Source organism: Rhinolophus sinicus, chromosome 6 (assembly GCF_057876585.1).
Source record: "Rhinolophus sinicus isolate RSI-liver-muscle chromosome 6, RSI-T2T, whole genome shotgun sequence".
NCBI lineage: Eukaryota > Metazoa > Chordata > Mammalia > Chiroptera > Rhinolophidae > Rhinolophus > Rhinolophus sinicus.
Genome location: NC_142506.1, coordinates 68,194,327 through 68,218,134, shown reverse-complemented (window position 1 = coordinate 68,218,134; position 23,808 = coordinate 68,194,327). Strand labels below are relative to the sequence as shown.

General features: G+C 50.8%; 1 long non-coding RNA gene across 11 annotated transcripts in view; it reads left to right on the top strand.

The window, feature by feature from the left end:
- The first annotated feature begins 869 nt into the window (after positions 1-869).
- The window catches only part of LOC109457771 (uncharacterized), a 34,030-nt gene continuing 11,091 nt past the window's right edge, over positions 870-23,808 (top strand). For 5 of the 11 annotated variants that reach the window (XR_016021591.1, XR_016021590.1, XR_012490949.2 and 2 more), the window contains exon 1: positions 16,953-23,580. This is a non-coding gene — a long non-coding RNA (uncharacterized LOC109457771). Of the gene's footprint in view, positions 4,095-16,952; positions 23,581-23,808 lie in introns of those variants that run through there. The other 6 variants (XR_012490943.2, XR_012490944.2, XR_012490942.2 and 3 more) reach the window with 6 other exon arrangements.

The window sequence follows — 23,808 nt, the reverse complement described above, 5'->3', positions numbered from 1 at the left end:
TGAAAGCCAACACCAGCGTCTCCTTGACCCAAGGTCTCAACAATTTTTGAGCAACGTAGGTGTGATGGTTCGAAAGCGCTTGAGAGAGAAAAACAAGTCCCGTGGAATTATAATTTTTCCCTTTGAAGAATTATTCACAAAAGCATTCATCTGAAACAGTGGGATTCATACATATCAATAATGAAAACGGGGCCTCTTTTCATTTCTTATTATTTACTGACATACCAAAGTGCCTCTCTGAGTTCACGAACATTTGCTTAGCAATAGCTATACTTGAGACAGATTTCTGTAGAGTTTAGATTTTTTTCCTTTTTGATGCTTTAATAACCAACAAAAGCTCCATGTCCTTTCATGGGTCAACTTGAGTAACAGCATCTGTGTGGCGGCGTCCTGTGTTGTCCCAGCACAGGCTCATTTCCTGTGCCGTTTGTGGGGTGAGCCACTCATGTGGGTACCAGGAGGGCAGCCCCACCTGCTCACCTGCCTGCGGGGAGCTGGAGGTGTGTCCGGGAGAGAGCTGCTGCCAGGGGCCCTGGGCGTGACACACATCCAAGCAGAGGTCTCCCAGCTGTGGACTTTCGTACCCTTGGGTCCAGGATTCAAAGTCCAGTCCAGAAAGGCCAGAGCAGGGGGTGGCTGCAGGGGACCAACTCAGAGGTTTGCACAAACCTGTCCTCTCGGGAAGTGGCCGGGGCTTGGGACACAGATCCCTACGACTGGGTTCTTCAGGAGATGGAGGGAGCCAGGGGTCCCCGGGGGCGGGGGGGCGGGGGTCCTCAGCCTGTGTCTGACTATCCTGGGCTCCAGCGGACCTGGCCCAACTGCAGAGACGGGCTTGAGGCAGAACCATGTGAATATTCTGCCAGCTACCCAATGTTGGGCAAGTGCCCTGACCCCAATTTTTAAAGGAAAACATTTTAAATGAGCTGTTGATATCTTAAAAAGTATTTATGTGCTGATTTACTTACACAGAGCAAAGTACGAAGGATTGTATATAACACCTTTTTGAAAATTATGGACACAGTACATCAACATTACAAAAGGTTAAGAAAAAAAGGGGGAAAAGTCATGCATCATCCTGCCTTCCTTTTTTCTCTGTGTGAAAATACATTTGAGTGTGGTTGCAATCGTAATGCAGATGGAATTGGCATTCTGCTCTGCAGTTTAAATTGTCCTCAGCACTTTTTCCACATCGGGAGTCTTCATAAGTCATTTTTCACGGCTGTGTAATATTTCGTGAGGGAGATGGACCATCATTGACCTCCCTGTGGGGCCTTGAGGCTGATTCAGATTTGGTAGTGAGCACCTTTTTCCTTCTGGATCATTTCTTAAGATCAGTTTCCAGCAATAAGATTACTGTGTCAAAGGGAATAGACATTCTTCTGCCTGGACACACGTGGTTACACTGCTTTACAGAAGGTTTGACCTTTTTCTTTGCATTTTAAAGGTGAATCATCATCTCTAGCCAGTGCTGACATTCTTGGGCGGTTAATGATTATTCCCATATTAGGCAGGGAGGGTTCTGTGCTTCTGAATTTTGTGTAATTGCTTTCATTACAGAGAGCTGACTTGTTGAGAAAAATGTCCAGGCTGCGAGACATTCCAGACCACAGAGACATCACTTCTGAAAAGTCTGGACCCGTCCCAATTTTGTAATCAGTTCCCAGAGTCGTTCATATTTCTTTTGGCAGACGTCTCTGTCTCTGTGGTCGAATGAGCCGAATGGTTGAAGTCACAGGGCGAGCTGACCCAGGTGCCTGTTTTAGCAGCAGGTCGGCTGTGTGGCCAGGTGGCGTCTGGGTATTTTGAGAGAAGTAATTTTGAAAAGTAATTTGCAATTCATAACTGAACTGCAGCAGAAGCAGCCTCTGCAGGTCTTCTGTGGAAATTCTCTCCTCCCACCAATTGGAGGGTCCTCATTCGGTTTTGGTGACACACACAGACCGCAGGGAGTGGGTGACTTGGTCACACTGACTGATTTGCCACAAATCCTGGACGTGGGTTTCCCCCTCTGACAAGCCAGGATGTGAGAAACAGGAGTCCCAAAGCCCCGACACTTTTTCAAGCACTCTGTCAGGCGGGGACTCCCATTGTATTTCCATCTTTTGTAGCCAGAGATCTCATTTCCGCCGGCACGGGTGAGTCTCTCAGGCAGCCCTGGAAGGAAACGGCGTGAGGAACACAAACCTACGTTTGTAGTTTGACATTTCCCCTGAAGGATTTCGGGCATATAGAATAAGAACTAATGGCTAAACTCTTTTAACTTCCTGTGGCTTGAATTGACTTAGGCCATCTGGGCTCTGCACTCACTTGCTAAATGTAAAATCAGGAGAGGACAACAGCGTTCACTCCCGTCCAGCAGGTTCAGAGGAAGTTGATTCAGTCTGTGGAACTGGACTTGAATTTACTGACCATCACTTTATCTGCTGACCAGAAACATTTTAGCATAAAAGATAGCGCTGTCAGCAGCGACACCTTCAAACACAAGAGAAGGCCAACAATATTTTATTCAGCATTTGGAAAGTAGTCATTCTCCTTTTCTCCTGTGAAAGCAGAGTCCGGCGGGAGAGTTCAGCACGAAGCTCTGTGGTCACTTCCATGCATACGGGCTTTGCACCCTGAGGAGACAGGTGAAGGTCACGCTACCTGAGCTGGTGCCTGCACGTCAGCGCTCTGTTTCTGTACGGTTGGGTGCGTTGTGCATGGATTAGAGCTAATAGAGTTAGGGCCCCCAGCTGCCCTCTTGCAGGTGGGGTACTCTAGACAGGAACCCAGTTCTCCCCCTCTCCCTAGGGAACAGCTGTGGGACGTGCTTGATCCCAGGCCCAAGGGTGAGACGTTGGAAGTAGTTCTCAGCATCAGGAAGCATCCACCCTCTTTCATCAAATTCAGCATTTTTTGGGGGTGCCTATGATAAGCCAGGCCCTTTTCGGGTATAGGGGTGCTGCTGTGAACACAGCAGATGCCCTGCCCTGCTGGGGGAGACAGACCATAAATAAGTAAACAGACTTGGTTTATTAGGTGGCGGCTGAGCTGTAACAGGAAGCAGGATATGGAGACAGAGTCGGGGGGACAGTCGGGGTTCGGGTACGGCTTTCAGGTCACATGATGGCCGATGAGAGTACGTTGGAGCAGCTCCTGAAGGCAGGAAGGGAGGCCTGAGCTTGTGGGAATATTGGGGGGAGGCGGCCCAGACTGGGGGCCAGTAGGAGCAGCAGGCGGGGTGAACGAGGCAGAGACTGGGATAGGGACCCAGGAACCCAGGACAGAGGCCAGAGAGGTGGGTGGGGCGGCCACATCCCGCAAGGCCATTCAGTGGAGGTGAGGACATTCGTTGGCTTTTATTTTGAGAAGCTAGGAAGCTGTTGAGGTTTCTGAGCAGAGAACTGGCGTCACCTGACTTGAAGGGAGCTTTTCCAGTGTGGTGTAGAGTCAGGAAAGGGGCGCGGGGGTCACGTTGCGCTATGCTTCCCCGTGTGGCCCCCCAGCCACAGGTGGCTCTCTGAATGTGAGTTCATTACAAGAAATTAAGATAATTAATCAAGTGGGCTCCTGGAAGGTGAGTTCATGTCATTGAGGTAGAGTGAAGGCAATTAACTAGTTCACGTTCCCGGCCTGTTGCCCTCCTCACACTGACACGCTCCATGGCCGTGCAGCCAGTGGCTGCCGTGTTGGATCGTGAGGCACAGAGCATTTCCATTGTCCCAGAAAGTTCTATCGGATGGGCCTACAGTGTCGTAGGCCCTGGTAGGGGCGTCGCTTTGACTCGGGGAAGTGGAAAGCACTGGAAGGTGTTAAGCGAGGAGATATGTATGCCCTGCTGACGATTGCAGAGCTCACTCAGAGGCTGTGCTGAGAATAACTGCACGGGCGGAGGCGGGAGGCCCTTCACCGGCTCCATGAGACAGGAGCGCCTGGGTGAGGTGGGCGCCCCGGGGCCCACGAGAAACGGTGCCGTTTGAATATATTTTGGATGCAGAAACAATAGGCTTTTCTGTGAACTGACGTGTGAGTCGAGCAGCAAGTGGTCACGTGTGCGGAGACGTGAGGAGGGGAGAGAAGGCAGAGCTGGGGAGCCGGAGCCCACCCACCAGGTACCGGGAGGCAGATGGGGCTGTGATGGAACCGGGGTTCCAGGGAGCCCTCATCTGAACAGCAGAGGGAGGCACGGGGGTGTTGGGAGTTTAGGGCCGACAAGGTGTCACACAGCTGTTGGAAGCCAGTTTAAAAGAGAAACAAAGTGTATTACGCGTGAGCCAGTGCTGAGGGCCCACCTGGGGGTCGGACGTGAGCCCATCTCCCCTTTTGTCTCCAGCCAAGGGACTGCTCACGCAGGTCCAAGGGGAAAGGAGACAGCTGCTGTCTCCCCAGGTGGGTCTGCAGGAAATACCAGCGGGAGGGCAGTTAAAGGGCTTGTCAAGAAGGAAATTCACCTGAAGGGCGGATGCTGAGCAGGGAGCTGAAAGCTGGTTGGTAACGTCACAGGTGCTGATGACAGGGCCAGGCCTTTGAGACTGTGGGGCTCTGTCTTCGTGGGAGGCCGGCTCGCCCAGCCCCAGAGTTCCACGTGACACCGTCTCACTGTGGGTCCCAGCGAGGCAGGTTTGGGGACCAAGGGCTCAGGGTTGGGAGCCCAGAGCCGTACCTCACAGTCCTGGGCTGTGTGACTATGGACCTAGCGGAAGTGAATGTCATGGTCCCTTCTGTCTGTAATCTGGGACTCTGGCCTCCATGTCGGCTTTTCCCAAACACTGACGCTCAGCACCAACCCTGAGGGAGTTGCCATTGAAAATGTGCAATGATGTCCCTGCTGATGCCTCTTGGAATATGACGCTCTTGGGAAGCTGCCTTCTGGGTCGCCCGGGGGAATCTTGACCAAGTCTTGTGGTCATCGGAGTGGGTGTGACAGGAATCCTGCACCAGCAGCATGGGGGCCAGTGACGGAAGGTTCTGGGCAGGCTGCAACGTCCCCCGCCCCCTCCAACTCTACCTGACAAGTGTTTTTCTCTCTGACTTTTGTTAGTGCTGCGTGGGGAGCTCCTTCAGCAGAAAGGATAGAGCCTGTCGCTTTCAGAATCAGTGTGACGTTGGGACCTGTCATTCCTGTGAACATTTGAGCATTTTGCTGGTATTTATTCAGGAGAGATTCCAGGAGGCAGCACTGCCCCCCTCCCCCCTCCAGTCCCCACTCCCTTTGGGGGCAGAGAGAGAATTAAGAACAATGTAAGGTAAATTTTTAACACGTCGGTCTAGCTTGGGCTTTGAAGGCTTACTGATGAAGTGACAGCTTTTAGCTAAAATACCCGCATTGTTTGCAGGCGTTTTCTCCTCTGAGTTTTCTGGGGTGGTTAGAACAGCCTTACCTGCTGTTTGATCTGGTTGATGCTCTGTCTGTCGGGACAGAAAACAAAAGAAGGGTGTTGAAATGCAAATGCAAGTACATGGTTCTAGGTTCCAGTCCCCTGGCTATAAAATAAAGCCAAAGCTGACATCATGGTCTCCTGTGGAAAGGCTCTCGAAAAATCTCATGAGATGGATTTTTTTTTTTTTTTTTTCGTGGACTGGAGTCCCGAGGTAGGTAAGAAAAACAAAAACAAAATAAAACAAACAAAGGATTTCATACTTGGAATGTGCTCAGTGCCAGTTGAATAGCTAATTGTTTCTTGTTTTCAACCCCAGCCCCCTCTTTTTCTGCCTGAATAGATAATCCTTACAAAACATCTATTCATTCTACAAGTGAAAATTTCAGGAATACACGATACTGACCTTGGCAAGACTATGGGACCCCAGATTGAGTGATGTGCGTGTGTTGTGGCTGATGTGCGTTTCGGTGCCTTGCAGGCCAGTTTAAGACTCTCAGCAAACAGGAAAGGAAGATTTGTGGCATTTTAATTAATGAATGTGATGAAGGCTTCAACTTGTAGGTGAAATTATTAAGATGTAGCTTCTTTTTGAGCGCAAACCTGATTGTTTTTGTTGCTTCAGGAAAGGAGCTGGCTTTCTTTTCTATTTTGGTGTGGCCACTTTGAGATGTCAACAATTATTTTTTAAGGGAAATAAAAGGAGGCAACGCAGCCTAGCAAAAAGGACACGTTATATCAGAGTCTTCATTTGCTAAATTAAATATGTGCTCTTATTTGATTTCTGCTATGAACTGGCTGTCTGACTTTGGATAAGTTGCTGGACTTTTTTTCTTTTTTCTTTTTTTCCCCAAACTGGAATGAGAAATAAGTGGTAGTGAAAAACATATTTGTTGCACAGGAAGGCCATCATCAGAAACCACTGTCAGGTTGTTTTTTTCACTGAAAATATCTGATCCTGTCAGCAAACCTAAATTGTAGCATATTAGTTTATTTTTTAAGCTGTCATTTAATTTCAGGTGTTTATGAACTCTTGAATTTGTTAACGGAAAGAGACGCCCTATATGCTGGATGGCAACATATTAACTTTATTCAGGTAAAATACCCTCTTAAATCCTATACACACACAGTCCCTAACTGTTGGCTTTGTAAGGTCAGTCCCTGCAGACCAGTCCTTGGCTCGTCCAAGATAGCACTAAGCCGAGCAAACAGCAAATAGTGCAAACCTTACGGATCGATTTGAATGTAACCCAGTCTGAAGAGAGAGTTCTCTAAACAGCTCACCAGCAAAGTTACATTGGTTGTGGAGATTGTTACGTTGTAGCAGTGGAGTTCCGCTACACCCTGTTAAAAAGCAAAGGTTAGAGCACGGAATCTTTTCAATTCAGATGTTCTGAAACTTTTAAAGAAGACACCTTGCAGGCCAAGCTTTTGTTTCTGACGACTGTTGGCTACTTTTGAAGGAGAAAGCTTTGGAAACTGACATTCCCCTCCGGGGGCCTCAAAGAAGTGGAGGCTGGTGAAGGAGTCAGTTCTGCTGGGTCAGCGGGAGCCTCCTGGTTTTAGGAACTGGGTTCAGGGTTCCGAGTTCCAATATCCACTGCCCGTGAGTCACCCTGACCAGCCACCCCACTGTCTTGCGTTTCCCTCTTTAGAGAAAAGCTAAGACTATTGACTTTTTCAGGGGTTGCAACACATGCAAACATGCAGATATGAAATATCAGAGGGGTGCATTTTAATCAAGGTAAACGCATTCTTTGCGTGATTGGAAGCTGGTCATCTCGATGTAAGAATGGGGAGTTTGATTTCAAAATAGTTTTATGCTTGAAATTTTTTATTTGAACAGTGAATTTAGGTCATTGTTTGCTCTCTTAATCTATGTTACTTCCCAAGAGGAAACTGTTAGCAAGTTGCCTAACTGGAGTGCTTAATTGACTGTCAGAGCTCAGACCCCCCCCCCCCAGGCTTTCTAGAAATGTGTATTAAAATTTAGTAACCTGACTTTCAGAGAGAGAGAGACTAACATTCTGTGAGTACAGGGCATTGTGCTTAGGTTTCTGTATGTGTTATACACAAACCAAATACACAAGTGAATGCTCTAAGGACCTGAAAAACTGTTTTGTTTTTTAAAAGAAATTGACTGAGGAACCGCTTCATTCCTCGCTCCCCCAGGACAGGGATGAAGCATCAGCTTGGGTTTTGCGTTTTGACTGCTTGCTGGATATCAGCTGAGTGATTCATAAAACACACCTGTTTAAAATGGGACACAATGTCTTCTTAGTGCTTTTAATGGCGTGGCCAGGTTGTCATCATTAAAATAAAAAAAGTGTAATTTTAACTTTATTCTTTCAGCATTATTTATACCCTACTACTCTGGCCAGTCCTGAGATCCTTAGAGTTTTTCCTGTGTCTCTCATTCTCTTCTGATTCCCAGGAAAAACTACTATATTCCCATCATCCAAAATTAACTGTGATTTTTGTCGTATCTGTTTCGGTTTTTTTAATGAAACAAAACACTAGTGATAAGGTCAACTTCCCTTTAAACACTAATTCCAGTCCCATCCCCTCCTTCGCTCCCCCCCTCACAGAGCCCATGTTCAGTTTGGTATGGGCTTTACAAATACTTTATATATATATTTACGTGTACCCCCAATTAACATGTATTGTTTTATGGGCTTAAATATACATGAATGGTTCCCTCTGTGCCCATCGTTCTTACTTTCACTGAACATTTCTGAGATCTAGCCATGCTTTTATATCTACTATAAAGAAGTGTACATATTACACATGCACAGCATGGTTTTTAATTGCTGTCTGGTATTTCATGGTATGACTAATACCACATTTTATTAACCAGTCCATTAGTGGATATGTGGATTGTTTAGAATTTTTCACTAACATAAACATTGCTTGTGGAATTTTTTTACCTCTGTCGCAGGTAGGAAACAGTTTCTTAGGTTAGATACCTAGATGCCGAATGGCTACATTTTGAATATGCCTGATTCACTTTTAAGAGACATTACCAACCTGATTTTCAACTGTTTGAAAACTGTTTCCCCAAATACGCTCCAACACTTGTCAGACTTATATTTTTAAATTTATTTTGAAACATTTTTTTTCCTGTGATGAGCACTTTTAAGATCTACTGTCTTAGCAACTTACATACAGTAGAGTATTGCTAGCTGTAGTCGCCACGCTGTAGGTGATGACCCCACAGACTTAACCTTTGCCGGCTTTAGGGGTAAGGAATGATTTCCTCTTGGTTTGCGGGTGTCATGCCGTCCATCCAGGCGTGCAGCCCTTCCCAGCACAGCTCTCTGGTCAGGCCCGTGAGGGCCTCGCCTCCCGTCCAGCCCCTCCCCGGCGGCCGCTGCTCAACGCTTTCTCAGCCTCCGCGCCCACTTTTCCTCCTCTGCAACTGGACCGTGCTCTTTGGTGTTACTTTATTGATTCAGTAAATATTTACTGAGTTCTGCTCCTTCTGCCAGGTGCTGGGACTGTGAGGGCGAACAAGAAAGACGAGATCTCCACACGCGTGGGCTTACAATTTTAGCAGGGGTGGGGGGTGAGGGGGGGAGAAAGGAAAGCAGCGAACAAGGTCATTTTTCATAGTTTTAAGTACTCTAAAGACAGTAAAGTGGAAGGTTAGTGTGACTTTGTGTGGCGGGTGTGGCATGAGCAGGTGGGAGCCCAGCCGCAGGTGCCACGGGAGGCTGGCAGAGCAGCCAGCAGGGCCCCTGGCTGGGGCGAGTGGAGCTGCCCCACGGGCGGCTGGCTGTGCTGGAGAACAGAGCTGCCTTAGGGTGGTCGTGGTCAGGCGTGGGGGCGCCGAGGGGGCGCTGTGGGGGACGCCATGGAGGGGTACGGGGGGAGATGCCGTGGGGGACAATATGGGGGACACTGTGGGGAGCTTCGTGGGCGACGCCGGTGGGCCGCGCCGTGCCTCCCAGGGCCTTGCCGGTGCCCCTGAGAGCCACAACCGAAGCCTGCTTGCCACCTGCCCGGGTCACTTTACGTCGCACTTTGGGGTCTCAGTGTCCCTCCCATGAGCTAATGTGCCTTCATTTCGCCGCTTGTTTTTGCCTCATGAGGGACAGAATGAGGATGATAGGGAGACAAGGGACAGTGCAGGAGAAGCCCGCCTGTCCCGAGGGGGCCACTCTGGGATGCACTGAGCTCAGTGGAATGAACTCCCCTGTAGCGGATCCAAGTGGAAGTAAACAGAATGTTCCTGAATGATTGGTACGACCAGGGCGAGATCTCCGAGGGACTCCCCGCCCTCCCCAGGTTTTTCTCAGAACAGCTATCAGGCCGTGCGCCGCATGCAGACCCCTCCGAGCGGATGCAGCCGTCGGTGCCGGTGTCCCACCTGCACCCGGGCCTTTCTCCAGCTGCTGAGAGAGCACTTCACGTGGGAGTGTCCCCGTGTCTTCAGCATCAGGTTAGATCTGTCTTACAGATGAACAGAGCTGAGGCGCACGGTTGCAGAATTGGTGAATGGAGAGCCGGCGTTTACGTCCGGGGCTTCGGGCGCTTCGCGTGAGGCGGTCACGCTGCAGAGAACGACACAGCAAACCCTTGCCAACCACTCACTACCCCAGACCGCTGCGATGGTCTGTGGTCGCGTCCCCTTCTTAACGGTCATTTTCTCCGCGCATTTATCCGTGGGCGACCGGCGATTTGTGCAGCAGGTAAGAGCACAGACTCTGTCTGGAGCCAGACTGCCTGGGCCACGGTCTCCTCCGCCGCCGACGAGCTGTGTGGGCCGGTGACTCGCCCCCCGTGGCTCCTCCTCTCCTTGTCACGGTGGGTATCGGAGCAGCGAGGCCCAAATGCGTGCGGTGAGACGCGTGTGCGGCTCCGAAGGAGCCTGGCGCTGAGGAAGCCCTCAGGTCACGTGTGTGCCATCTCAGGTCTCAGCTCCGCGGTCACGCACTCGGCAGGCCTTACCTGACCCCCCCAGGCCGTCAGCATCTCTCCCGCTTCCCCACTGCCCAGCAGCCCACTGGCTTGTCTGCCCCACGGCAGTGTGAGCTCCATGTGTCCCAGGCTCGGGCAGAGCCTGGCGTGTAGGTGGCTCTCGGGCAATTTTGTTCACTGGCTCTTTCTGATAGGCCTGGACTAGAGCTACCGTTTGGAACAGAATCACTGCCTCTCTGGTTTCCGGTCAGTATTCTGGTCCCTGAAATCCCACCCCCAGGGCGTCAGCTGTGATCCCGGGCTCCTGACAGGTTCTTCCACCTCTGACCCCTCTTCAGTCTATTTCTAACCCACTGGCCATCAGACAAACCCTGGCCCCCATGCGGGCTCAGCATGCTCAGAACCAAGCTCACGGCCTTTCCTTTGCTCCCGGTCCCTTTCTTGTCTCCAGCCTGGCTAACGACGTGCCTTCACCGTCCGCTCGGAAACCGTGGAGCTGCCCTGTACCCTCTGTCCTCCTGGCCCTCACCCCAGCCGGCCGGCCCCCGGCTCCAACGCTCGACCCTTGAGCCGCAGCAGTTCTCCCACGAGGCCCCTTTTGCAGCCTCAGGATGAGGGCTTTCGTTTGGGCTGGATCGGCTCCCACCTTCCCGGTGCAGAGCCCATGCCTTTCACACAGAACTCTGTGCCCGAGATGAGCATTCTCTCCCCAAATCCGAATCCAGGGCTAGGAACCCAGGGTGTGAACCACTGCCGGTCCCCTTTGCATCCCTTCAGCCTAAACGCTCCTGGCCCCAAAGCCCCTTCTTGGCCTTTTCCCAGCGTCCCATCCCTTGTGACCCTCACCCCCGGCTGCACGTCAGCCTCACTGTCCCCTGCTAGACAAGGCGGGTTCGCACGTGCTGTGCTGGGACCGGACACCCTCTCTCCTCTTGACTTACTGGACTCTTCAACCTGCAGCGCGTGGCCCCCTCCTCTGTGAAGCCTTTTAGAGCCCTGCACCTCAGCGTCTGTGCCCACAATTGGAGTTTCTGAATCAAAAGTGGAGATGTGCTCCTGGCGACAAGGGGACAGATAAGTGAACAAAGTCCAGAGCCCTCCTGGAGAGCTCACTCCCGTCTGCCTCTCCCCGCCCACCCCCGAGGGGGCAGGGAGCTGGTGGCGCCCTGCATCTGCGTGCAGTGCCTGGTTTGCCAGACCTGGGCTTCTTTAACGTTTGAACAATCCAAGTCTCACCTGTCCCCAGCAGCCAGCACCAGCAGACGCCCTGGGTGGGAATCTGGGCTTTGTCACTAGAACAACTGACTTGCCAGGGCCTCCACTTCCCTCACCTGGGAAATGGGACAGTAGTAGCCACTCCCAGGTGTGGAGATTTGCTGTGGAGATTTGCAGGAGCCCGTAGGAGGGGATTAGCAAGCACAGGGCCTGGGGAAGGAGTCTTTGTTTCAGACAGAGATGTGTCTAGGTCAAGGTCACGTCCCCAAGTTGGGACTTCATTGAGAATTTGGAAAGTTAGGACAATTAAGAATATTACTACTATTTAGTAACAGCTTTAACATGTGAAGGTGCAGCCTCTAAATTTTAAAGTGTTCTTTGGCTCTTCACCCTCACGATTACAGCTGGGCTGGGGGAGGTGTGACTCTGTCGTCTGGCTGCCCCTTGGTGCTCTAGGCTGGCCTGGCCGGGGATCACAGCGGAGCAGTTCACAGACTCAGGGGCTGCACCCACACCTCCCACATCCGCAGGGGGCCGGAAAGGCTTGGGAATTTACATTTACAAAGACTCCCCTGCCCTGTCCACCATCTGCCTGATTTGGGAACCACTTGCAGACACCACTAGAAAAGCTTGGTGCCCAAAATTCTTAATTCCTCAGCTTCATAGTCTTTCTAATGAAAAAAGGTCGTTAATTTGCCTTTTCGTAAACAACACGAGCTATTTCACCTTGTGCTGTGGTCTGTTTATCCTGATGGTGGATAAACTGGCTTCACTTAAAAAAAAAAAAAAGGAGCTAAAAGGTGCAGACTTCTCGCTTCCCCACCTTTGTAGCTTTCCCAGAGTCCTACTGGGCGGGTTAATGCTAATAGAATGTACAACAGTGCCCCCCTCCCACCCCCCATCAGATAGATTTGTTTTCATGACAATCTTGTTTCGCTTTTCTCCATTGTCTTTTTGTGGCTCTTGCTGGTAGACACCTATGAGACTGACCTTGCAAACCGGTCCAGCCCGACATCTCTGAGGCAGGCATCCGCCCTCAACCTGAGGTCCGCTGCTAGAATGTGCTGAGTCACCCAGTCTTTGCCGAGTCAAACTGTGCACCCTGGAAAGCACTGCAGAAAATCAAAGCGCTGCTGTGTTGTTATGTAAACGCCAGGAAGGAGCCTGGGGGGGGGGGGGTAACGCATAGATACATACTGACTTACTAACTCCTTAACCTTAAAACGTCCTGAGAGATTGCTGCTTGTCTAAGTCCGGTTTCTGGTTAGTAATTGCTTGGTGAAGTTCTTTTAACTACTTCTTCCTGTTCTTAGAAAGTGAAAATGAATATAAATAGCAAAGCAGTTATCTTGCAATGTTTGGAAAAAGGAGAAAAATGAGTCTTTGCCATCACTCTGAAGTTTTGCATAATTAAGATTCTCCAATCGTTTTCTTTTAAAGCATCAACAACAACAAAACACTGGTGAATCAGCTATTGAGAGCTGGCGCGTGACGGCAGCGGAACATTTAGGAAGTCTGTTTTCCTATTTTGATCATGTAGTTGATTTGACAGGAGACGTTACTACAACAGCACGAATAGGGAAGTGGCAGGAAGTGACCGAGTTTCCTTAGAGTCAGAAAGTTTACAGAACCCAGGATGGAATGTGGGCTATAGATAGAAAAAAGGAAAAAAGACGGTGTAATTTGTATTTAGAATTGCCATTTCAGTTTTATGCTATAAACATAATTCTCTTTAAAGTGAGTATTTGGAACTACAGAGAATGCAGACGTCCCTCCAGCAAGGAAGTCGGAAATTTCTGTGTCCCAGGATTAACAAACACCCCCAGGTCGTTTCACAAGGCGGACATTTGTAGACCCAGTTAAGCTGATGCTCCAGTAGAGTGTGGCATGGGCAGCTTGCCAATCCTTCTCGTCATGGTCACCATGGTTCTCATTGAGCACGAGCAGCTGGGTTGCCTGTGGGTGGGACGTGAGGGACCGGTCCCGTGAAGTAGCAGCCCCGGCCATGCCAAGCGCTTTCCCTGGGTACCCTCATTCCCCGTAGACATCACCTGTGAGGAGAAACTCTTCTTTTTAATGCCTTAAAGCTGACTGTCCCCACCCTGGAGGCTAAGCCATTCCCACAGCACTCCTAAGTGGGGCCGCGTGGGGGTTTGAACCCAGGCAGAGTGACGGTGTCCTGGTGTTTCACCCCATGGAGAGAGCCTCGTAGCTCATAAAAATGACTCCTCGCTGGCAAGTAGCACTAAATATGGAAAGAACAGCTTGCGTTGGTTGAGTTCTGGCTTTTTCTCCGAACTATCCAGAGGGGGCAGGGGAGGGCAAAAAGGGCAGAAAGGCTGCGGTGAGCACCCAGGAGCCCTGTGGGACGTAGGAAGATTCTAACTTAGGATACTTCTCCTGTACCGAACGCCTACAGATGAAAACGTGAAACCTGTTAAAAATCTGTGGTGTTTTTCTCTCCAGCTTCGGTTGCTGGACGTAATGTAAGGACTTGGCATTAAAAGAACAAATAAAGCCCTAAGCCACTGCCTTTATCATCCGACCCCTGGTTAGAGCTGGAATTGGGCACATGTTGCTCAGGTCAGGGAAGGGCCTGTGTTGGTTGGGGCAGGACAGGGACCCTGGGCCCCAGCCCCCACCCAGCGGGCTAAGGAAAGGGTGCAGGGTGGACGCCAGGCAGGTGCGGATTGAGGCCCAGTTGGTTATAAGCCTGGTGATCTGGGACAATTGATTTGGCCCCTGGAATTAGGACGGTGCCTTTTCTTCTCAGGCCCTAGCACGGGGCCAGAGCAGACACTCAGCAGTGAGTTTTCTGTTCCCCTTCCTCAGAGGCCCAACATGACTGGTCCTGAGTCAGCATCCTGGGAGCCCAGGAGGAGGGGGGGCCCTGCCAGCTCAGGTGTGCGTGTCTGAGCCCCGCCCAGGGCTCTTGTTGAGCAGAGGTGGAGTTGATGAGTGAGTTAGCACATGGGGGACCTGGTGGGAGGAATTTCCAGGCAGAGGAAACAGCTAAGGCAAAATAGGAAATTACCTCCTGGTGAGACAGCGCAGAAGTCAGGGCGAGTGGGCAGAGTGAGTGAGGGAAGTGGTGGAAGGTGAGGTCAGACAGGTAAGGGAGTCAGACCGCTCAGCAGCATCTTACGGACTTGACTTTCACCACGAGAGAAATATGGAGCCGTGGCTGGGTGTTGGGCAGAGGAAGGAACCTGGCGTGACTGAGGCTTTAAAAAGATGGTTCTGACTGCTGATTGGGACTAGACTTGCAGGGCAGGTTGGAGCAGGGAGGCCAGTCAGGACCAGGGCAGACGGCGGCTCTGACCCGGGGTCACGATGGGACGGGGTCAGAAGGGACAGATTTGGGCAGAACACCAGGGGTTCGTTTTGTCCATGTTGAGATGTCCACTTGATATCCAACATTGGAAAGAGAGAGATGCCTGACCTGGTGACACACGTTTGGAAATTATCAGCATGTAAATGATAGAGGGAGTGTTGCCAGGGGAGATAAGAGGTCAAAGGATGGAGCCGTGGGGCACCCCAACTCTGAGCATTCTGGAAGAAGAGGAGGGGTCAGACTTGAGGTCGTTGTGGAGGTGACACTCATCAGGAAAGGGTGGGGAGACCTCGAGATGAAGGAAAGACCCGGAGGACTGAGAACCTGACTGGGGAGGGAGGCGGGGAGAGCAGCCTGCGGTGTGGCAGGGGGAGCCTGGGGCGGGGGGCAGGCAGAGGCCGGACAGGACGCAGGAGAGGTGGACGTGGACACTCAGCTGGAGACTTTGGTTGTTTGTTTCATGGCGACCACGGCTAGGACATGTTGCGGTCTTCCCCTGCTCTCCAGCTGCATGCATTTAATGACTTACTCCTACCCACCCTGTGAGAAAGATAGCATTGTGCTGTGTAGGTGAAGAGATGCCTCAGGGAGGTGAAAGGTTTCCCTCAGGTTAACCCAGGTAGGCCTGTTCCAGAAACCATCCTTGTACCCATGAACCTGTCTTGTCCCCTGGAGGTCTGTTCCTTTTTAACGGGTCATGTGTGGAGAGCTCTGGAGTGGATCTGATCTGGCTTCCCTGTATCTCTCACAGGAGGCTCTGTCCACACAAAGGGTCCAGACACTTCTGGGCATTTGGGAAGCATTCGGAGCAGGGCGGTGACTTGGCTTGCTTGCGGAGCTGGTTGGTCCAGCATGTTGGTGACCAGAGAGCATGTGAGTCCCTGGAAATATGGGGGAGACAGATTTGGGGACATTAACTCAACCTGGGACACTTGAGGGCACCAGGGCTGAGTAGGCTACAGGGCCGGCTCGGAGACAGCTGAGCTGGGGTGTGGTGTCAATGAAATCAGCGTCTGGGTGAGGGGAGCTAATTCTGACACCCGTCATCCATACATTGTACAGCCGTTTCTGAAATGGATCCCCTGAGAGTAAGTCCATCTCCCATTTCAAGCAAAAAGACACATCTCACCGGGGTGTGTTTGGGAGTGAACAGAAACCTCCTGGGCCCAGACGGGGGCGAGTCAACACACGCCATGTGAGTGAAGGGCGAAGGGTGGGACACGTCCTCCAGGGCAGGTGGCCCGGTGGCTGGCTTTCACACGTTTGAAGGTGACGTGTCGTATGTGATGCCAGGAGACCCAGCGATTTGGGGGCTACGACTTGCAGAGATCTGAGTGACTTCACTGTGAGTGGAACACTTCCATGTATTCACTTATTTGTTCACTTTCTCCTGGATTGTGTCTTAAAGAGAAAATCGTACCAGAGCGTTGGGAGGCACCCACGGACCCATGAGTCACGACTGGAAAATAAACCCCAGGCGTCTCATCAGAGGGTGCATTTCCAATAAAATTTTACTTTCAGTGTTTAATAATCACCAGTTTGTGGTGTACTTGTGATGCTTCCATCCGTTGTCTGCTGTTTGATCCATTGGAATCGACTGCTGCTCAGCTCAGAAGAATCTGTCCTTAGTGGATGATGGTCACAGATGTGTTTTTTTTTTACCTTTTACTTTAAAGTTTGATTAATGTATGGAGTTTGTGGATGAGACTTACGAAAAGGTTGTCCACAGCAGATTTCAAAGCGTGACAATAAACTGGGTTTAAAACCTGGGGGTAACACAGAAACTCGTACACAGGTGCCTACAGCCCTGTTACTCACAATAGCCAAAAAGGAGAAACAACCCAAATGTCTACCAACTGATGAGAAACAAAGGTTGCGTACCCATGTAAGGGGACATTAAGGGACAATAAAAACGAACGAAGAACCGATTCACGCTATGACATGGCCGAACCTTGAAAACACTGGGCTAAGTGGGAGAGGGCAGACCCAGAGACGAATAGTGTGTGATTCCGTTTGTACGAAATGTCCCAAGCAGGACGTTCTGTGGACAGGAAGTCGAGCCACTGTGGGGTTGTGCGAGGGTGGGTGGGGGGTGGGAATGGGGAGGGACAGCCAGTGCGACCGAGGTTTCTTTCCGGGAGATGAAAATGCTCTAAGATTGATTGTGGTGATGGTTGCACCACTCTGGATTTGCTAAAACCCATTAATTCGTACACTTTTAATGGGTGAATTGTATGACATGTGATTTAACTCTCAAAAAAATCTGTTAAGAAAATCATTGGGTAAGTAGACTGGAAATAGGGGTTAAAACATAAAAATGGTGTAAAAGGTGTGACTATTAAAAATAGTGCTATGAAGTAGAGTCTTTGCAGACACTGAAAGTTGGGTTACAAAAATTGGATACCAAATTAGATGTTGCTTAGGGGCATGTAGTTTTCATTTTAGCGGATTTGTGAGCCAATGAGCGTGAAGCCCAGGGGATTAGCTCTAAGGACAATGGTTAGATGGAGTGAGACAAGAGGATTAAAAAAGGAAAGTCAGGAACACCAGCGTGGAAAGAAGATGCAGGAGAAACTAAGAAGGAGCAGGAGGAGAGGGGAGAGCTGTTTCCAGGGGGAGGGGACGGCTGCACACCTGGGAGACGCCGCCCAGGACCCAGGGCCGTGCATTGGGTCCAGTCGGCTGTGATGGGGTCGCTGACTGGCACAGACCATCCAATGAATTAACTGCAGCCAGTGCAGCTGAGAGAGGCTAGAGGAGGGGACCCGAGGGGGGAAGTGGGGACATCACCACGGACTGCTCTCTTAGGTTAGAACCCAGATAACAGGGCAGCAGTGTAGTAACGCTTAGCAGAAGTGGTGCAACGGTGTGGTTATTCCTCTCCAGATGCAATCGGTTTGACCATGTCCGCAGGCGAAAGGCGAAAAGCTGGGAGTGAGAATGGAGACACAGATGTCCCTCCTGCTGGATACAAGGAGCCCTGCTAGTCAGAGTGCCTTCTGGCTCCTTCTCTTCCTGGGAGCGAGCAAGGACCTCAGCCTGTCATTCTGTAGGGTTCACGGGCCTGCACTCGGGCAGGCAGCCGCTGCCCCAGATGCTCAGTTTCCCAGCGGCTTATCTCTGCATCGTGCACTTCTGGCCTTGCAGACGCTTAGAGCTGGGACCCGACCTGGGACAGGACTGGCTGCGGTGGGTGGGTCAGAGGTCGCTCCAGTCTGGGGAAGTTGACAGAGTGAGGTTAAGAGCAGCTCTCGTTTCCTGGGCAGGAGTGACCCGGGGGTTTTATGAGAAATGTGTTCTGCTCACCTTCGTTCATTTGAATTGTGCTGGAAGTTAAGAAAGCAAAGGAACGGGTGAGGGTGGGGGCCAGGAGCTGCCAGCCCAGCGGGGACAGGCCTGGGCGTGCTGGTCATGACGCCAGAGGTCACGGGAGAATGTGTAGGGAACAGGCCCCCCAGGTGCTCCACTGCTGTTCAGCTCCCTGGAACCTGTTTCTTTTTTTCACACTCTTATGAAATGTTCTCAACGATAATGGCAAGAACAAAAAGAGAAGAAAGGCCAGGTTTAGTAATACGGTGGGGACACAGCCTCTTGCGTTATTCGCAGCTGCAATGGGCAGAGCAGGCTGAGCCCAGGGGCTTGCTGCTGAGCCCAGGGGCTGGCTGCTGAGCACAGGGGCTTGATGCTGAGCACAGGGGCTTGATGCTGAGCACAGGGGCTGGCTGCTGAGCACAGGGGCTTGCTGCTGAGCACAGGGGCTGGCTGCTGAGCACAGGGGCTGGCTGCTGTCCTTGTGTGTCCAGGGCTCCCTGTGCACGTGAAGTTCACGTTGGACGTGGGGCGGTCAGGTGAGGGAACTGGCTTTCTGCCCCCATCGCCCTCCACCTACAGAAGTTCTCTCCTCAGGGTTTCACGCATCTGATGCCTGCAGGGCTGCAGAACCTGTGACAGGGTGGCCAGGGAGTGCCGTGGTGCCGTGATGATGTGTTTGGGTGGCTTTGGCAGTCGGTACAGTGTCCCAGGACAGAACTGGTGTACGCATGTTAGCAGTGGTGGTCACAGTTGCTCGCAGGAGACACGATTTCTCCTTGTTTCTGAATTTATACTCAGTATTGTTATCATCGCAGTGTTCTGTGGCTGGATGTTGAGATTCCCTCCAGGTGCTCAGAGCTCTGAGGACACAGGTGTATGTCCACGGCCTCGCTGAATAGCAGCTCGTACCCAGGCGTCCATGGGTCCATGTCCCTGGGTGGGACTCAGGGCCCTTGTGCACCTGGATGGAGAAAAGCAGCACTTTGACCTCTGAGCGCAGCGTAGTCTTTCCTTCGGAGGTGGAAATACAGTATCTGCTGTGCGCCTGTCCCCAAGAAATCACACGCATTTTCATATCGTATATTTGCAGCTCTCCTGAAGTACTGTGTACACGTGTCACTGTGAAATGCTGGCAGTCACTGCACCTACCACTAGCTCTGGTCGTTGACTGCGTCCATAAAAAGGGACATATGTTATTACAGCAATATATGTTTGAATAGCTTCATAACTGTATGTCAGTTAGTTTTCTGCGTATACCTGCGTAGTTTACCATATTCTGAGGAGGCTGCCCAAGGAGACTGAGGCATAAAAAAAGGCTAAGAAGCCCTTCAGGGGTACAGTCTCATGGGACACAAATCTAAGCAGATCAAGTCACCAGGTGGTGAGTGGCAGCTGGAAATACACCCAGGGACCACACGGGGACCCCAGGGCGGCGTCTGTGGATTCCTGCTGCCCCTGGAATGAAGTATGAGGAGGAGAAAGAGGCAGGAGGTGAGGGAGCTGGGGCACGAACCCCCAGGTCCCCGTGGGAATGAGGGGTGCTGCCGCGTCCTGGGGGCTCAAGGTGAGTCAGACACAGAGAGGTGGCCGGTCACTCACTTTTTAGGGCACTGTTTATGGGGACAGGTGGACAGGATGCTATTTCCTTGAAAAAGATCCAGTGTTGCAGTAGAATTTTCTAAGACAGTTTCCTTGCTGCATAATTCACATGCAGTAAATGCGTGTGGACGGTGGGTGACACAGTTTGCCCTGTGAGCACGTCACAGCTATGGGATGCTTTTGGGCCTGGCTTCTTTCACTCAGCATAACCCCTCTGAGATCTATCCATGCGGATCTTTTCCTGTTGTGTCATCTTTATTAGAAAACTATGTACTTTGAAAGGGGGAAAAAACAAGCCCTTGTTTTCATAGTACGGAATTCTAAAAGAGAGGGAGATTTCTGTGCTTATCACACGGGAATGTGGGTTGAAGATTGCGGCGAAGGGCGGCCCTGGCCTGTGGTCGGAGTGCATTCCAGTCCGAGGTTGACCATCCCTGCGAAATGTGAAATACTTCAGACCTGAAAGCAGGCCGCTCCCAGGACAAGCTTTGCCGCCCTGGGGCCTTTCGCTCTCCGGCTCTCAGATGAGAGGATTTGGGAAGGTGTCCTGACAGCATGCTGTGTGCCGGCCGGTTTCCTTAAGCCTCCTCATCTGGCAGCGAAGGGGAACACATTATTTTCCACGTTCCATAAATGGACACGAGGGACAGCCAGTTTGAGAGAATTACTACCCAAGAACGGGGTGAGTCAGGGACCCACAGGCCCTGAAGGGCTCGTGGCTTCAGAGAAAATAGTCATTTCACTTTCACTTTTGCTCTTGTTTGGGCGGTGATGAATCTCTAAATTGGAGGAGTTCAGGTTTTCTTTTCCTTCCTTCTCACCACATTCCCCTTTCCACTCGGTAAGCGCCACCATCTCTGTGGCTCCAACAGCCGAAAGCCTGTTTTGTGCCAGGCTCTTTTCCAGGCGCCCAGGAGACAGCGCTCTGGATAAATCCTGCAGGTGACTGTGCAGTGGGTGGGCCAGAAGCACCAAATGGGGATGAAACCGTGTTTCTTACCCTCTTTCGGGTCTCCGACGATTTGAGAATCTGGTGAAAGTTACGGGAAATCTCTCCCAGAAAAATGCCCCTGTGTGCGCTGCACACAGTTGTGTGATGCTCTGAGTGTTTACAGAGGCCTGAAGCTTGGCTGTAGGAATGACCTCGAGGTGAGTGTGTTTGGCATGAAATGAAATAGTGATGCCTCCAAAGACGCACAGAACCAGAGTCACTGACTAGAGGAGATTAGAGATACGCGCCCGAGGCGCTGGTGGGAGGGGTGCTGTTCTGACAGACGCCTGCCCAGTTAGGGGTGTTAGTCTCTGGACGGTGCTGGGGGTGGGGGTGGGAAAACTCAAACTGGAGGTGGATTCTATGATGAGGAATCACCAGAAACAAACATGGGACAGTAGAGGTCCTATTATGGTACTGAAAGCAAGGTGAGTATTCCTTCTTTTCTCACCCCAGTAAAATACTGTTTGATTTATTTCCTTTTAGGTCTTTTTTTCAGGTGGGGGTTTGAGGGTGTGTATATGTGAACAACACACATTTATTGTAATGAACTAAGGAAGTGACAAAAATCAGAAGTTCTCATAAAATATAACCTGATTTCTATTAATAGTTGGTACATTTTGTTCGGGTTTGAGTGTTCTCAGCTCTGACCCCCCCCCCCCCCCCATTAAAAAGTACCGTGTTTCCCTGAAAGGAAGGCCTAGCCAGACAGTCAGCTCTAATGCGTCTTTTGGAGCAAACATTAATATATTACCCGGTCTTATTTTACTACAACATAAGACCGGGTCTTTATGATATATGATATGATATGATATATTATCAGGTATTATATATCATATCATATTATATTATAGACCCAATCTTATAGTAAAATAAGACCGGGTCTTATATTAATTTTGTTCCAAAAGATGCATTAGAGCTCATTGTCCAGCTAGGTCTTATTTTCGGGGAAACATGGTAAGTCCTGTGAATGTAACACAATTTATGTAACTCTTCTCTGTTTGCGTTCAGGTTTAAGGCTCAGCTGTAAACAGTTTATAGAAATATTTTCCTGAATTTTAGAACATTGTATTTCCTTAGGGTGGGCAGGTACGTGGAGGCACACGTCAGTGAGCAGCTTTCTGGAGGCTGGTCTGCTTGCTGTCTTCTTTTCTTCGTTTGTTTTGTTTTTTTCCCCTCTCAGTGCCCTTGGTCCGCTCCTTAGCCTGTTTCTTAAGTGCAGAGGCTCCCAGGCCCCCACCCTCCTGGGCCCCTTCTCCCAAACCCGTTCTTTTCCTGTCAGTCACTGAAAGCCAGCATGTGGTGAGGGCTCGTCATGTGCCAGGTGTGGTGCTGAACATTGTCACATGGGATTCCAGGACAGCCCTGTCACATAGTGATTGATGTCTTCATTTCACGGAGGCGGAGACTCAGCAAGGGAAGTACTTGCCTAGGAACAGAGGCCCTGGTGCCATCTGTCCATCACCCAGTGCTGCACCATCGGCTCCACCTCCCTCCCCAGCTCCCCACAGCCCAGCCATTACCCAGCATGCATTTCTGCGGGGTTTCCATGGACACCCACACTCATACCTGCTCCCCATGACATTAGGGAGACCCTTAGTCACCCTAAAATGTGGGTCTTTTTTTTCTTTTTGACAGTGGCACTTTTGGTAACCCCTTGGGTATATGCCAAAGAGAAACTCGCTGGTCACTGTCAGGGCCTATGTTCCACATCTCAGACTGACCATTGTCTCCCAAAGGGTCTTGAAAGTCCTAACTGGCCAGAACGGGATGAAGGGTGAGACGACTGACGTGTGCTTTCTGCTGGTGTGGGGTTTCTCATGACTCCGCAAAAGCAAAACACTCCACCATCCAGGACGCTTCTCGACTCAAACTGTGATGGTCCACAGCGTCAGAGCCATAACGTCAGCAGAACCGGCCAGGCCGGCACCGCCCCAGGTGTCTGTGGAATGGTAGCCATGTGACTGGACAAAGGTGTGGTCAGGTAAGTCTGGGGAGCGTTGTGTTAAAGTGAAGCAGAGTCCACGGCTCCAGACTCCTGGGACCCTCCAGAGGGGCTGGTGTGCAGACCTGGGCCACAAGCCAAGGGCCACCTCAACGACAGGTGTGCGTGGGACTCGGGGTGACACTGCCTCTTCTCTCTGCATCTCAGTGTCCGAATCCCAAACACTTGTGTGAGGAGAGAAAAGCCTGCGTCTTCTGTCCATTCACTGGCACTTCCGGCTGAGAAGGGAGAAAGGCAGCACCGTCCCAGGCAGTGGGAAAAGCTGTGCTGGGAGCGGCTGCTGCAATGACTCGTACCACATTAGACTTTTCCGAGAGCCTTTCAGTTACGCAACACTGACGTCTCACTGAAATCAAAGTAAACGGGGATCACATCGACCTTTCTCAAGTTTTTATGTTTTCGGTATTTTTAGCTCATCCAAACCTTTGTCTGTTGCTCAAGCGCTGAGTCAGACCTCCGATGGCAAGCGTGCTTTGCTGCAGAGGACACGTGGCGTCCCCATTCACGTGAGAGGATGTGGGGACAGAGCTCCTGGGCGCCTCCAAAGTCAGTGAGGCATCTGTGGGATTTGCTTGTAGTTTTCAGGAAACAAGGTGTCACTTGGGACAGTTTCCTGTCATAAAAAATTCTCTAATTTGGTTTTAAAATAGCAGCTTCTGATGTTGTTGACTCAGAAAGCTATAGGAAGTCTAAACTTGTACGTTTTTTTCTTTTCTTTCTTTTTTTGGTGAAAGAATTTTCCACAGACGAGCAGTGAGCTGTCTCTGTCCCTGGCAGGGCATACTGATGTGTGTTCATTCATTCACCACACGCACACGTGACGGCCACCTGACATTAAAAGCAGGTAAGCTGGTGATTTCAGTGACGGTCCCATGTCCAGAAACGCGTCCTCCTTCCTCGGGCATGTCCACAGCCCCCCGTCCGGAGCCGCTCACCCAGCCGGCCTGCAGTTAGACTCTGTGGCCACCAAAGAGTTTTTCACCCGAAGCTGCTTTGACTTGTATCTCTTTACAAGCTCACCCTTAAGAACAGAGCTAAACATTTCTGGACAGAGCGACAAATGACTTACTTT